This window comes from Solanum stenotomum, chromosome 1 (genome assembly GCF_019186545.1).
Source record: "Solanum stenotomum isolate F172 chromosome 1, ASM1918654v1, whole genome shotgun sequence".
In the NCBI taxonomy this organism is placed as follows: domain Eukaryota; kingdom Viridiplantae; phylum Streptophyta; class Magnoliopsida; order Solanales; family Solanaceae; genus Solanum; species Solanum stenotomum.
In genome coordinates, this window is record NC_064282.1 from 54,666,402 (window position 1) to 54,683,030 (window position 16,629).

General features: G+C 30.4%; 1 protein-coding gene across 1 annotated transcript in view; it reads right to left on the minus strand.

The window, feature by feature from the left end:
- LOC125853815 (mitochondrial thiamine diphosphate carrier 2-like) overlaps positions 1 to 16,629 on the minus strand; it is a 216,221-nt gene that overhangs the window by 90,681 nt on the left and 108,911 nt on the right. The window lies entirely within an intron of this gene.

Sequence of the window (16,629 nt, forward strand, 5' to 3'; positions counted from 1 at the left end):
TAAAAAATTTAAAAAATTATTGAAATTGTTGAATTTAAGGTTACTATATTTATTTGCGAATTTTTGGCATTGATTTTATATTTTTTTTTCATATTTTTCCTATTTTTTATTAGTCAATTACTCATTTTCGAGATTTACCCAAAAAATAAAAAATTTTAAAAAATGGTTGAAAACGGGTCGGGTAGTTTATTTAAAAGGGGGATATATCTAGACCTTTTTGAATAGTTTAGAGGTATATTTGACCCTTTTCCCTTTAATATAAATATCACGTGGTAATGTAAAAATGACGTGGCAATTTCATTTGGCATTTAACGCCCATAAGGGCATATCTAGACGAAAAGTTGGACGGCAAGGGCACAAGTGAGCCAAACTTTAAACGGAGGGTATATCTAGACCTTTTCGAATAATTTAGGGGCATATTTGACCCTTTAATCCTTTATTTAATAGTGATTCTTGTATGAAAAAAAATGTATAAAAATAATTAAATTTATATTTTAAGATTAAAAATATTTAAGGTTGTGGACTGTCTATTGGATTGGCTTAAAAAGTAGCTTTTAAGTTAAAGATAAAAAATCAAATTTACATGACTTTTAAGTCAAAAAATAAAAAATATGAGGAGACTTACTTTTGATTTTTAACTTATTTTAAGTCATCTTTAACTTATTTTAAGCTATTTTTAATCTCACCAAACACTTCCTAACTTATTTTAAGTCATTTTTGACTTATTTTAAGTTATTTTTATATTTGTCGAACACTTTTAGAGATCAAATACGGACTTAAAAATAAGTTTAATTAACTTTTAGGTCAATCTAAACACCCTCATATTATGTGATAAGTTAAAAGAGTCGTCAATAAAAGAGACTTTTCAAAAAAAAAAAAAAAGGAAAGTAAGTGAAATAAATAGGAGTATAATTGCTATTCTAACTATTTATTTCTCATATTTTACGCTAAGTCTATTATTTTCTTTATTTTAAAAAGAATAACTTATTTTCTTTTTTCAGTTTTGGTATTTTAGTTTTTTCAAGAGATATATTTTAAATCACAAAATTAATTTATTTTTAGATATACATTTTACGAAACATTAATTTTAATTATAAAATTATTTATTTTTGTAAATTCGATATCAAGTCAAACATATGTTGTTGTTTTTTTAAACGGAGAGTAGAGGTAATTAGTTACTTCCTTTGTCTTGTATAAGAGGTATCAGGTAAGCAGCATGTGTTGGTCTTAGATCAATTTTTGAGATGTTTTTAGTAATGAATATAAATCTTGGAAGAAAGAATAATGTTTTGATTTCAGTCATTATTTTAATTGATTATGTGGTATCAAATTAATAGTTCAAAAATATGAAAATATGATTATTCAATCTTAATGTTGAAAGGCAAGGTTATTTATGCCAATTGAGAGCATGTTTAATCTAGCGGTTGGAAGGTCAAAAACATGTTTGTTTGTTTTTTTTTATATATAGAAATAGCACTTTTTAAATAAAATAAAGTGTTTGACAACATGTTTATTTTTATATATAGAAATAGCACTTTTTAAATAAAATAAAGTGTTTGACTTTTAAATAGGAGTAGAAGGTAAAAAAAAACTTACTTCTTGAAAAAAGTTGGAAGTAGAAAATAATTTTTTCAAAGACAAAAATATCCTATCATTTATACATATTAACTATTATATCCCTTGTTAATTAATTAGCATATTTCATAAGTTTGATTAATCATTATTTATGAATTTTATTCTTCATTTTCACACAATAAATTATTTATTTTATTTTACGTTATATATTATTATTATTATTATATATTTTAATTTGTGCAGTTGTTTTTTAATTTATTTGGCTTAATGTTATTGATTATGTTTAAATTATCATGATTAGTATTATATTAATATTTAATATTTTGTTTGAATTATTTATCTATCATATTGATTAAAAACTGTAATATGTACTTTTTAAATAATTTTATATAATAGATATTTAAAATATTTGTTTGTATAAATAATTTTAATTTTAAAGTGCATTGATAACTGGTCTTTTTTCATAATTTGATTTTCGAAAGCACATTTAAAAATGAATAGTTAAAAGCATGTTTCAAATAAATTAGTCAAACACAAATTGTTTTTTTTCCAATTTTACAAAGGAATTTTCAAAAAAATAATTTTAATAAAAGTGCTTATAGAAATAAGTAATGTTTAGCCACTTGGTCAAACATGCTCTAATTCTCTTAAAGACTCCGTAAATTTCACTTATACACTACTTTAAAAATATATTTTTTTTATATATTTATCACTTTTAACATGTTAAGAAAAAATAATTATATTTTTCATGATTTATACTCTCTCTCTCTCTCTCTATATATATATAAGTATATTTTTTTTGTAATAGAGACATTTTCTATACCAAAGTAGGAAATATGTACAGTGTATCTGGTTGTTGGGCATAGTCCTAACATATCAGCAGCAAAACAACTACACAATAGGTATAATTCTAGGATAGTAATTAAGTTTCGCAATTCGACTAGCTAACTTGACCTTCAAACTACATTGCATCACCATTTTTTGAATAATTTTACTTGAGAGAACCACATGATTTCTCTTTTTGGTCTGAAAGACTCAATTGTTCATTTCCTTCCATCTTTTTCCTATTGATGATCTTTAGTGGATTCGAGGATTTTATAACAATATCATGCATGATATGAGTTGTATACAATATAGAATTCCAATTGAACATGGTATTTGTTGGTTTAGAAGCATTTTAATATTCTTATTAAAAATTATGTGGAAGTGCTTTTCCAATTCCTTATTTGCACACCTGTCAGAAGTTAGGTAAAATAGCCTAATTACTCAGCATTTTGCATCACTTCTTTGGGCAGTTGAATTTGGATTAATTGTCAGTCTTCATTAGTGATAAGCGTTGCTGAAAACGTTGGGCAAATTTGTTGTCCGTTGTGTTTTTTCCTGGCAGAACATGTGTAGTGGTCAATTATGACTATTACGTCTCCATTATTCTTCTTCATTATTCTTTGTAACCTATGTAATCTCTAGATTATTTATTACCTCATTATCTTTCTATTTATTACTAGGAAGACATCCCCAACTGTAAATAGTGGTGGTCTTCATTTAATTTATACATACAAGATAAATATAGCGTGCATAAAGTTTGTCAAAAAAGAGAGTTTTTATTAGTTGAAGGGAGGTGTTTCTTTTTGTGGAGCTTTGGACTCAACTCTTGTCCAAAGTTATTGAGTTATACTTTATGTTAAGGCTGTTGTCTTCTGAAAGGGACAATTCAAGAAGGACTAAAGTTGGACGGGTGAAAAACATTTGTTGTAGTGGGCTTGAATCTTCTTAAAGAGAGCGAGATATCTGCGCCTCAGCCTGAAGAGATTTTTATTTCTTCTTTTTATTTTCAACTGTAATCTTATATTTTTTGTTATCTTGTAATTTTTCACTAACAATTTTAAGGAGATTCATAATGGCTACAATTGAAAAAATCGCGGATGTCAAGATGGGAGATCTTAACAAGTCATTTCGGTTCAATGGTAACCATTTCAAGAGATGGAAGGGTAAAGTATTTTTCTACTTAAGTCTTCTCAACGTTTGTTATGTGTTAACTAAGAAGAATCCTAACAAAGAAGACATCACCTCTATGAATGATGATGAAACTATTTCTCATCTAGAGAAAGTGAAAAAGTACGATGGTGATTCCTATAAGTGTCGGTATTATATTATTAATTGTCTATCAATTTTTATGATTATTATGATAGAACTTACTATAGTGCAAAGAAAATTTGGAAAGCATTGCAAAGTAAGTATGATACCGAAGAGGCTGGAGCGAAAAAATATGCAGCTAGTAGATTTTTCGTTTTCAAATGGTGGACAATAAATCAGTGGTAGACCAAGCTCAAGACTTTATAATGATTGTTGGAGAGCTCAGGTCCGAGGAGGTCAAAATTGGAGATAACCTTATTGTTTGTGGCATAGTAGATAAACTTCCACCTTCTTTGAAGGAATTTCAAAAAACTATGCCCCACAAACAAAAGGAAACCTCTCTTGAAATGTTGATGATGAAAATTCATATGGAAGAAGAGGTAAGGGGCCAAGAAGCACTTTTACAAACAGAAGAGAGCAACATCACAACGAAGGTAAATTTAATTACTTCAAATAATGCTACTCGTGAATCTCACAAAACTACTTCTTTGAATCCTAAGAAGAAAATATTCAAGAAAAATAATAGTAGACCTCCCAAGAAAACTAATGATGAAAATAACCAAGCACAAAATCAACAAGTTCAAGATAAGGGATCGTGCTTTGTTTGTAGCAAGAGTGGGCATATTACTCGATTTTGCAAATACCAAAAAGTGGTCCTAACCCTCAGGAAAATGTTATCGAAGAACCTTTTGCGACATAAACATGGTTGAGAGTGTTGATGGATGGTGGGCTGATTCTAGTGCAAACTGTCATCTCTGTTATGACAAAGACTAGTTTAAAAATATACTCATTTTGAGGAGCCCAAAACCATCATGCTTGGTGATTCTCACACAACTCAAGTACTTGGAACGGAAGATGTCGAATTGTGTTTTACTTCTGGAAGGGTATTAACTTTGAAAGATGTATTTTATACCCCTTACATGAGAAAAAAATTGATGCCTAATTTTCTTCTTAATAAGGCAGACTTTAAACAGATTATTGAATCTGATCAATATCTAATTGTGAAGAAGGGTATTTTTGTGGGAAAGAAGTATGCTTGTGATGAGTTGTTCAAACTAAATGTTGAGATGAATAAAGTTTCTACTTCTGTTTACATGCTTTCTTCTATCAATTTTTGACATGCTCGTTTGTGTCATATTAATGATCGTTATGTTGGAATCATGAGTAGTTTAGGATTAATCCCAATGATTAAAATTTTTTGAAAAGTGTGAGGCTTGTAGTAAAGCCAAAATCACTAAAAGACCTCATTTTCAAATTGAAAGAAAAAACTGATTTGTTAGAATTAGTTCATATTGATATTTGTGAACTTGGTGGAATTTTAACTTGTGAAAGTAATAGGTATTTTATCACTTTCATTGATGATTTTTCTAAGTTTACATATGTTTACTTGATGAAAAATGAAAGTGATGCTTTTGAAAACTTTAAAGTTTATCTCCATGAATTTGAAAATCGATTTGGAAGAAAAATAAAAAGAATTAGAAGTGATAGAGGCCGTGAATATGAGTCAGATGAGTTTAATTCTTTTGTTAGATAATTGGAAATAATTCATGAAACTACTCATCCTTATTCTCCTTCATCTAATGGAGTAGCGGAAAGGAAAAATAAAACTTTGGTTGAATTGACTAATGTCATATTTATTGAGTCACATGCACCTTTAAATTTATGGGGTGAAGCTATTTTGACTTCTTGTTATGTGTTGAATCGTGTGCCTCATAAAAAAATCTAAATTGACCTTTAGAATTGTGAAAATGTTACAAGCCAAGTTTGGGATATCTAAGAGTTTAGGGTTGTCTAGCCTTTGTGAGTCCCAAGATTACAAAATTGGGTAAGAAAGTTACTACTTGTGCTTTTCTTGGTTATACTTCAAATAGTACATCCTATAGACTTTTTAATCTTGAAGATATTGTTATAATAGAATCAGGTGATGCTATTTTTCATGCAAATAAATTTCCTTTTGATTCTAAAAATAGTGAAGGTCAAAGGATTGAACAAAATATTTTATCACTACCTAGTTCTTCTATTTCTACTTTGAAAAATAAAGAGATTGATGATTTTGAGTTAAGAAGAAGTAAAAGAGCTAGAGCAGAAAAATATTTTGGTCTTGATTTTTATGTGTTTAATGTTGGAAATGATCCTCTCACTTTGAAAGAAGCATTATCTTCACATGATTCTATTTTTTTGGAAAGAGGTTGTAAATGATAAAATGAAATCTCTGATTTCTAATTAACTTGGAAGTTGGTTGATTTACCACCGGGTTGTAAAACTATTGGTTGCAAATGGATCTTACGAAAAAAGTTGAAACCAGATGGATCTATTGATAAATACAAGGCTAGATTAGTTGAAAAAGGTTATAAACAACAAGAAGACCTAGAATTTTTTGATACTTTTTCTCCGATAACAAGAATTGACTTTTAATTGCTATGAATGTAATTTTTGATTTGCAAATTCATCAAATGGATGTAAAAACTGTTTTTTTAAATGGAAACCTAAATGAGGAAATTTATATGAATCAACTCGAGTGTTTTGTTGAAGCAGGCCAAGAAAGCAAAGTGTGTAAACTTACTAAATCCCTATATGGCTTGAAACAGACACCAAAGCAATGACATGAAAAAATTGATTCCTGCATGATTGAAAATGATTTTAAAACAAATGAGTGTGATAAGTGCACATTCACATGTGATTATTTGCCTATATGTTAATGATTTATTAATCTTTGGTCTAACATGAATGTTATTGATGAAGCTAAAAATATTCTTAGAAACCATTTTGATATGAAAGATCTTAGTGAGGCAAATTTTATTCTTGGAATAAAAATAACAAGAACATGTGATGAAATTTTCCTTGACCAGTCACATTATATTGAGAAAATTTTGAAATATAATTTTCTTGATTGCAAGCATGTTGCTACTCCTTTTGATTCAAGTGTTCACTTATTTTCTTTTGAAAGTGAAAATGATGTAATAAATCAAAAGAAATATGCTAGCATAATCGGAAGTTTGAGATATGTGACTGATTGCACTAGGCCTGATATTGCATATGCAGTAGGAATACTTGGCAGGTTTATAAGCAAGCCAGGTAATGAACATTGTCATGCTATAACAAGAGTTTTGAGATATTTAATTGAAACAAAAAATTGTAGTTTGTTCTATAAATAATACATGTTGTACTTGAAGACTTTTGTGATGCAGATTAAATATTATTCTTACAGTATATGTCAAATATTCACATAATATACTATCTATAATAATAGAATATTATCTTAGATGTGGAAAATTGAAAATTGTCCAACTGGACTTCGCGTTGCTCCTTTATAGTGGTGATGAGATACCTATCATGAAGTTGTATGACTATGACTGCTTCATGGAGTTTTCAGCAACATCTGGCCTCAATGCATGCAAACAAAGCTAAGAGTTACGTGTATTTTGGAGAATGAATCTTGACACATAACAGTCTGTTTTGGTCAAGTTGTGGTTTACGAAAGGCTCCTCACCATTCAAATATTTTGAGGTTCCTATAAGCATCAAGAGTGTGTACCATTGATTGATACAATGATAATTAGCAGCATCAATTACTGGACTTCAAGTTTCTAGCTGATTAAGTTAATCTTATTTACCATTCAGACATCTTAGGCTAAAATATTTATGCTACTCAAGAAGGTACTCAAACATTCCTATATATGGACCAGATGTAGCACTATCTCTAAGAAAGCTATGGTGTCATGGAAACAATTATGTTTGCCACGAACAACAAAAAGTGATCAATATTCTACATATCCAAACTTGGAATGCAAGATATTGTGGAATCTATGCAAAAAGTTAAGTGTTAAATGGGTGCATACTTACTATATCAAAGACCAACACATCTGGAGTACTAACGGCCAAATCAAGCCTCATGAATGCTTAAGGATATTTTTAAAATTCTCAGGTAATTAATGCAGCATGGATGAAGTAGGTTTCACCTATGCGCATTAACTCGTATCAACATGCTTCTCCGTGAAGCAGGTCTATGCAACACTTAGAGGTACCTATCAGAAAGTACAGTAACTGAGCATCGAGGGCTTGATCACCTTTCCTTTATGGCGTTCTTTTATGTTTAGACTTTTGTATGGGTTGTGTCCCTAAGACTTTCATGTATTAGATAGTTTGAGACAAGGTTAAAGACTTCCGCTTCATTTTATGAGACTTTGATTGTATTGGAAAATATTTTAAATTTTTGCACTTTTCTATTACTTTATGTTATGATATGCTAAGTGACTTGTATATATGACCCCTCTCGGGGTCTTGTACGCCTTGTTACATCTAGGGGTGCCCCTGGATCGTGACAGAATCAGTCATGAAACTGGTCGCTTTGTGTGCTTATGTTTTGAAACTGGGTATAAATATTTTTTTGGGCTGAACGTATGTCTATCTATATAAATATTATGATTTGCATTATTTATGTCTTGTGGAGTGTAGAGTGTATGTCTTGTGAGTTGTGAACTATATCGATTTACATTACGTTTGTATTTGTTAATGCAGAATCCAACATTTCTAGGCTAACAAATAAGATAAACTTCTACAAAAAATACTATAAATTGTTCATTAGACATAACACCAAAACAATACTTCTGCAAAAAATTTCATTACCATCAAACTGCAAATTTCAAATATGCAAATCTCTTTCATTTGAAAACAACACCAAGTTACTAAACTAACCTAACCAACTAATAATGCTAATGTAACACAAACCATACTACATCATCTTGACAACTACAAACCAACAATAACAACCTAATAAACTACAAGCAAGCTTATCCAAGTGATCGACTTTCTTCAAGTTTACACTTTTATTATCATCCTTAAACTCCAAATCTGAACTTTTATTAGTACCAATCATATCTTTCAAATCAGAATTTTCAGCACCACAATATCCTCTACAATTTTCTTTATTAAGAATTGAATTTAATTCAACTTTTTGATTATGAATCATCATTGAGAAATGAGGTGGGAGTTTTTCTTCAAACCAAATCTAATAACCACACGAGTTTGATCCAAGATGACGATATTTGTAGAACCGACGCCCACCATTTTCAATGATCGTAGCAGTAAAAGATTTTTCACTCTATGCACACTTACATGTAATGGACTGTAATTGTTGAGGAGAAGAAACAGAAGAAAATGTTGACATTTTTAAAAGGAGAGAAATTTCTACTTTAATAGGTGAGGGTATTATTCCTACACTGCACGAAGAGTAGCAACTTTAAATTATTGGCCAAAAAGTTTGAGTTCTGGTGAAGATCGTTGAAGAAGAGAGGAGATTTGGAGATGAACATATGTTTTTTTAGGTTAAAAGGTTTTGGAGATGAAGGATTGCGTTAAAAGATTTGGGTAACTTTACCAGTGGGGCTTTTGGGTGGAGCGGATGGGTATATGGTCTTTTTAGGTTGTTTAATTAATTGTTATGGTAGCCACAAGGATAGTGGCATGTCATTAATGAATTTTTTTAATTGAGGTTATCATTTACTTCGTTAAAGATGAGGGCAAATTAGAGCCAAAAAAATTGATGCCGGGAACATTTTAGGCCGAAAAGTAGAAAAAGGATAATTATGTACTAATTTGCATAATTAAGAGGTATTTTAGGCTCTTTTATATATATATATATATATATATATATATACACAACCACTTTTAGAAGTTTTCGTTTGTCAAAGGATTCCTACATCATGAAAATTAGGAGGGAGTTCAAGAAGTCTCACTCACTAATCAGAGATGAAGATGCGGAAAACTTTGGTTCCTGTCGTTGGATCGAAACAAATTGAGTTTAAGATAAACCAACGACCTTCATGAACATGCAAGAGTTGACTCAAGCTCGTTAGTGGCACAAAGTCGAAATAGAGCGGATACTTTTAACTTTTAAGATTTTTTTTTAAAAGTCTATTTTTCTAGCTCTTTGAGATGCAAAGTTGTTAATAATTTTTTTAAAATAATCGTTTCTTATAATAATCCTTTTTCAATTGAGAAGGTAACCAATCCATCGAATCTTTTTCGAGACGTAATAGTCTAGATGTGTCAAACTTCTTCAAATAATTCTTTCCTATTATCAGAAAATTTTACTTTTTCTATAAATAATAATTATAATATTTTTTGAAAAAAAACATTCAGAAAGCTTTCCTTGAGTGTGTTGGGGCCTCAAATTTAAAAGCCTAAGAGCTTTCCTTTTTTCTTAACATTATAGATCTATTTCTATGTTATAAAGTAGATCGTGTTAGTTTCAATCGATTATTGAGTTGAGTTGTCAGTTAGAGTTAGCCAGTCGCTTTGTGGTTGTTGAAGGTATTGCTTTGTGTCTTGTAATAGAGATGTTACAAGGTGTGTAGGATTAAGAGTTTAATCATTTGTGATTACTGGAGTATGTACTCACAAGTTGCTTGAAGTTGGTGGAGTTTTTGAGAAATTCTATGTGATATGTCGTGGTTTTTCTTTCCTTGAGTAAGGAGGTTTCCATCCAAACATTTGTTTTTTTTACTTTAAGCATTCACTGTTCTTCCTACTATTAATAACAGTCAAGGACCTGGTCTCTTGACTCGCGGTGGATTCATACGAGCCATCAAAAACACTCAGAAAAAATATAGAGAACTCACCACTTTTTCTTTGTTTTGTAGTGGCCATATATCAAGCAGTTTTAGCACTTAAAACTTTTGAAGTTCTTTTTTGAAATATTAAATTCAAGTAAAGCTAATATTTTGTTAGTGTCTATTCAGCTAACTTAGATTGTGTTTTTAAAATTAACTACGAGTTTGGTAATCTGCTGAAAGTGGGACAAAAGCATCTATATCACTACCTCATCTTGCAAGTTGAACATGTGGCTAGAGAATTGGTCATTAATAACTCTAGTCCCTAGTGTTTGAGATTAAAAGCTTGGGCAAATGATTGCTTTTGAATAGTATTGGGACATGGTTTCATCAATTTGCATTGAATTACAATTAAGAGGAGTAGTTGTAAGTTATTTCCTCGGTTTCAAATTGAGTGACCTGTTTTGATTTGACAATATACCCTGTGACAAATATGATCCCATGAAGAATTGTAGAAGGCTAAGAATTAGAGAAGCAAATCAAGTTGTCCACTAATTAGCTTTTCTAAGTTTCAATTATTTTATTAATTTACCAAGTCCTGTTAAAGTCTTTTTCACAATTGATAAATGGAGTATCTGGCTATTCGCACTTCTAAAAAGGAAATTTAGAAATCACCTTTTAGCCTCTTTGAAGAATGATCATTTTCCATAAGTGCACATTTGTAGAATATATTTTGGAGGTATCCCATCTCATTGCACATAATGGACCTCATATACAATACGTTGTTTATATTTTTGTTTTGCTAAAGTGCATCTTTTTGTATTCCTTCGTCTATTTTTACTTGTCTACTATATTATTTTGGAATATCCAATAATATTGTTCAACTTATAAAACTAATGAATAATTTGTCATGTTGAGTCTATTTTATCCTTGCTATTAAATACCACTTCCTCCATTTCAAATTAATTGAATTGTAGAGGTGTTTCACACTCTTTAAGAAAAGAAGATTAAGACATAAATTAAACGTAACTTTCCATTTTTACCCTTATTAATTATTAACAAATTTATGATTAAAACAACTAAATGTTAATTAATAACTAATTCCAATACTAACTAATGAAGGGTAAAATTGAAAGAACATTCTAAAAGTAGTTTTGAAAATTGAACAATTAAGTTAATTTAAAAAATAAAAGATGTCTCAACAATTCAATTAATTTGAAATGGAGTGAGTATTCATTTTTCAATATTATGACTTACATTTAATAAAGGTAATTTGGTAAAATCACTCCTATAATTTAATCCATGTGTCAAGTCAATAATGATAAATTATTCATTAATTTTATAAATGAACATATATAGTTAGACATCAAAAAGGCATAATACATATATTAGACCCTAAACTTGGCTTCAAATTTTAACTTTGACCTCCAACTTTCAAAGTGCACAAACAGACACTTTAACTATCCAACTTTTAAATAAATAAACACATGATTTTTGCAGCCAAACAACGTGAAATGCAAACGCTCCAACGTGTATTAGTGAGCCACTTAATGGCTGCCAACTAATTAAATATTTTGCACGTCATTTTAGAACTAAAAAATCAAAATTAATTTTAATTTACATACAAGAATCAAAATTAATTCCTCTTAATGGTTTTTAGAGCTTGGAGCTCATTGTTTGACGGAGCTTAGAGGTTTATTGATGGCTGGCTTCTTGGTTTAGGTGTTTGTGGTTGTTGGGTCTGTTTTCATGGAGTTTGGGGGGTCATTTGGATTCTCGCTGGAAATGGCAGATCTGATGGGTTTGGGGTCGGGTATTTGGTGGGTTTAGCGAGCTGGAAGCTCATTCGCTTCATGGGTTGTGCCCCGGTGTGAGGAAGAAGGAGAACGGCTGGGTATTTGGTGGCGTTTTGCCTGAAAAAGAAGAAAATGAACGGAGATTTTGGGTTACCGGAGATTGGCCGGAATCCGGAGGGTAGAGTTGTCATTTTAGCATTTTTTTACTATTGTGGGACTCGAAAATTACTCCTAACTCGCGCAAAATACGTGCACATCACGCATTTTGCCAAGTAGGATTCGCATGTTTATTTATTGAAAGGTTGGATAGTTAAAGTGTCTATTTGTGCACTATGAAAGTTGGAGGTCAAAATTAAAATTTGAAGCCAAGTTTAGGATCCAATATATGTATTATGCTAAAAATAATATAATGGATAAAGTAAAAGATGAACAAATAAGTTATAAACAACCTGAATAAATAGAAACTGGAAAAGTTCTATATATTTAACCAAGCCCTTGTGGATCAACTGTTAGTCAATGCTTAGTGCTCCTTGTCCACTTCTTTGGTCCCATTATTATTTATGTAACATTTTTATTTTTTTAAAATCAAATAATTTAAGTTTGATTAAAAATTTGCATATGAAATCTTTAAAAATAATTGAAACGAAATTTATATATTTATAAATTATGTAAAAAAGTACTATAAGTAACACTAATTATCAATTCAAAATATTTAAAAGATATATGAAAAATTTATGGTCAAAGATAAATTTGTATGAATATTAAAATTAAAAAAATGTCACATAAATTGAGAGTTGAGATAGAGAAAATAGGTCCTTTCTAAGAAAATGGATTATTCTGCTGCATTAGGTGACTGTAGTTTTCGTGTTGACCGATGGTAGATATCCTTATCAACTTATATTTTCTCCGTCCAACACCGGAGTTTCAAAATTCAAACTATTAAATTTTGAGTGAAAATTTAGATATAGAAGCAAAAGAACTTTCAAATAAATTTATATATTTGAAAACTACTTAAAAAGTAATATAAATCATAATAATTAGGAGTAATAACTAAAGATATTCAGAAAAAACATTGAAAAAAATATTTCAATCAAAGAAATACTTAGTTAACTCACAAAATTCCAACTATGCCATGAAAATTGAAAATAATATATTCAAAGGCATAGCCAAGATTAAGAATTTGAGGATTCTAAATTTTAGGATAGAAGAGAAAAATATTGCAAAACATGCTTTCTTAAAAAAAAAGAGAAATTTGTGTTGATATAGTGGGGTTCAAACCCACAACTAGTGTAAAAAGTATTTTCACAATCCTTTTCTTACAATGGAATCATCAATAAAATTTTTTTGAGGGAGGTCACAAGTTAATATACATATATCTTTATTTAACTTTCTAACACATATACATAATTTACAGAAAAACTACTGCATTCGTCCGAACTCACCTCTCTGAAGAAGTATTCAAAGATGAAAGATGAAGTGTTAGGATCATAGAAGATTCCAAATGTCATATGCCAAGTTGTCCATACATTCACACTCTTGGAATCACAGAAGATTCCTCAAGTCATATACTCACTGATCTACTGCAAGTGCTCTAAGATATCTAAACGGTTTATTGACTTTTTTTTTATTATTGAATATCTATTTTTTAGTTTCATCTTCGAGCTCGTTTGATATTGTTTTTCCGAGGCTAAAAATATTTATTTTGAGAAACAATTTTTTTTTTTAAAATAAGGTGTTTGGTTAATCAGGGAAACTGTTTTTAAATAGAAGCAGAAATAGATTATTTATTTCATGATCACTATATCCGTACCATATATACATATTTATCATTATATCCCTAATATTTATTTATTTTTGTTGTGATTTTTTTTGTATGTAGTGATTTAATTTGTGGTGATTTTTAAATTTATTTTGCTTGATATTTTAAATTATATTTAAAATATCTTGTTAATAAAATATCGATATTTAATTATTTTTTATTCATATATGTATAACATTGATTGAAAATTTGAATATATATACATTTTAATTTAATAACAATAAGAATTTAATTAAAATTTATAATACATATTTAAAATAATTTATCTCTATAAAATATTCTTAATATTAAAAGTGTATTGATACTTGTCCTTTTTCGTAATTTGACTCTCAAAAGTATTTTCTGAAAAAGATTAGTCAAACATAATTTGATTATCAAAAGCACTTTCCAAATGAATTATAAAGTCAAACACAAATTACTTTTTTTTTTTAAAAAAAACTTTTCTGAAAAGCTATTTAAAAAAAAATGTTTCTTAAAATAAACAATTTTTCCAAACAAGCTCTTTGTTACAATACAAAATGGGTCACCCACACTTAACCTTTTAGGTGGGCTAACCAACGAATACAAACCTCACTTAGAATAGCTATTCAACTTATGAAATACGTCAATAATACGGAAACTCAAGTCTTATTAAAGTACAAAATAAAAATCCACTAGAATCTATTACTTAGCGCTTTCCAATATCTGAAAGTCATCACATCAAGGACATCTAATCCCCAAATATTAAGTCTGGAAATATCAAAGACATCATAGTAGATGATAAAACAGTTTGCGTCCGAAAACTAAGGACATCATATCATGACCGAAAGAATCCAAACAAGTCGTTACACTCTTTTAAACAATTGAGAGAGCAAGTTTCATATCTAAACAATCACTCATTAGTTTTAAAAACATACCTTAGTGGGGTATGTAATATTCTCACTTTATTATTTTAAAAAAATCTTATCACTTGGCATTCCAAATAGACATAACATTTTCTTGACAAAGATTAAATAAATTATTAATATTAGTTAAAAGTTAAAGATTAAACTATCACTATCTCTAAAAAGTGTTATTTTTTTTAAAAAAAATATATATTTTTCTATAACGACCTGATTTTGTCGTTAGGAAAAAGCCAATAGGGAAAGAATTGGGGTCAGAAAGCTTTTTGGTAGTAACTTGAAATTTCTTAACCTAGTCCAGATTTGGACGAAATCGGAGTCAGTAAGGCCTAGGGAAATCTGGTAACGAATGAGAGATCTAATTATGAATTGGATTACATGAGTGGATAGCTAAAACGTTAAAGAACCTGTACGACTTTATGGAATCAAATTCGGGCAAGTAGAACTCCCGAAAATGATCTTAGCGTGAACCGGTAGTTGTTGAATGTCAAGGGTTGAAGGTGTGTTGTGAAATGGGGGCTTGGAACTCAAATTCCAACATTTTGTCTCCGTGCATCCGCTGTAGCGGGATGGTCCCGTCGTAGCAGGATGGTCCCGCCGTAGCGGGATAGTCCCGCCGTAGTGGGACAGACGCGACTTAAAGTCGGAAATAAACCCCAAAATCGTATTATTCTGCAATTTTCAAACTTGAGAACTAAGGAACGAACCCAGGGCTTTTCTTGACTGTTTTCCACTATTCTTGAGGCTAATGGTAAGGTTTTCACTCCCCGAATCCATTTTTCGATCCGTAGAACTTGGTTTCTTGGGTGATTATTGTTGGGGACGGGTTTTTGGAACTGTTTGAATGGTGGGAAAAGCCCTAATTTGGGTAATGGAATCTTGGGTTGGCCTAGGGTTGATAATGTTGACTATCATCTGGGGAATTAGGCCTCGTTTATTGATTCTTGCGTTAATTGTATGTTTTCAGACCATGAACAAGCGGGAAGAATCCGAAAAGGAAAGATTCAAGTGCCTGAGAGGATTCAAGCTTGGATTCGAGGTAGGTGATGGTTGTGATTTCATGATTGTGTGATGTAAGTTGATTCTTGCTTCATTATGATGCATGTATGTATGCGAATGTTGCATTGTTGATCACACTAATTGTAAATAAGTTTGAACGAATAACTATATTCAATGAATCACTTCTTGATTGTATGATTATTGAGAATATACTTGTGATTGTGATTGTGGTGTGTTGAATGGATCGGTTGTCACGTTCCGGCATACTAATTGGGATCGGTTGCCACGTTCCGGCATAAATATGGGATCGATTGCCATGTTCCGGCATAACTATTGGATCGGGTACCACGAACCGGTGCACTAACAGTTTTGGGTTCCATGAGAGGACCAATGACTTGTTATAAATGTATATTGTTGAGCATATGATATTCAATGTTGTATATGTTCGGTATTTTGCATGATCTTAATGTTGTATTAACTTGTTTATGTTACACTTAGTGGGATAGCTGTGTGATCCTACTAGTACATGGTGATTGTGTACTGATACTGCATTTGCTCTTGTTTTTGTTGAGTACAAGGCATCTTCCGGCAGCTATTGATAGACCTCGCTTAGAAGATCAGTGATCGCCGATTCAAATTCAAGGGTGAGCCAGTTCCTCCGAGCTGCCTTGAGTTCTCTTTTTGTTTAGTCCATCCTATTCGGACTTAGACTAGTTCTTTAGATGATTTTCTTGTTTAGACTTATGAATCTTGTTAGAGTTTTGGTACATTGACTTTCAAGTTCTAGGTTATTTCTTCCGCATTTGCTTAGTTTATGTTAGATCTTTTGTTGAAGTTTATGGGAACTTCCTTATTTAGTTATTTAAACCTGTTTCC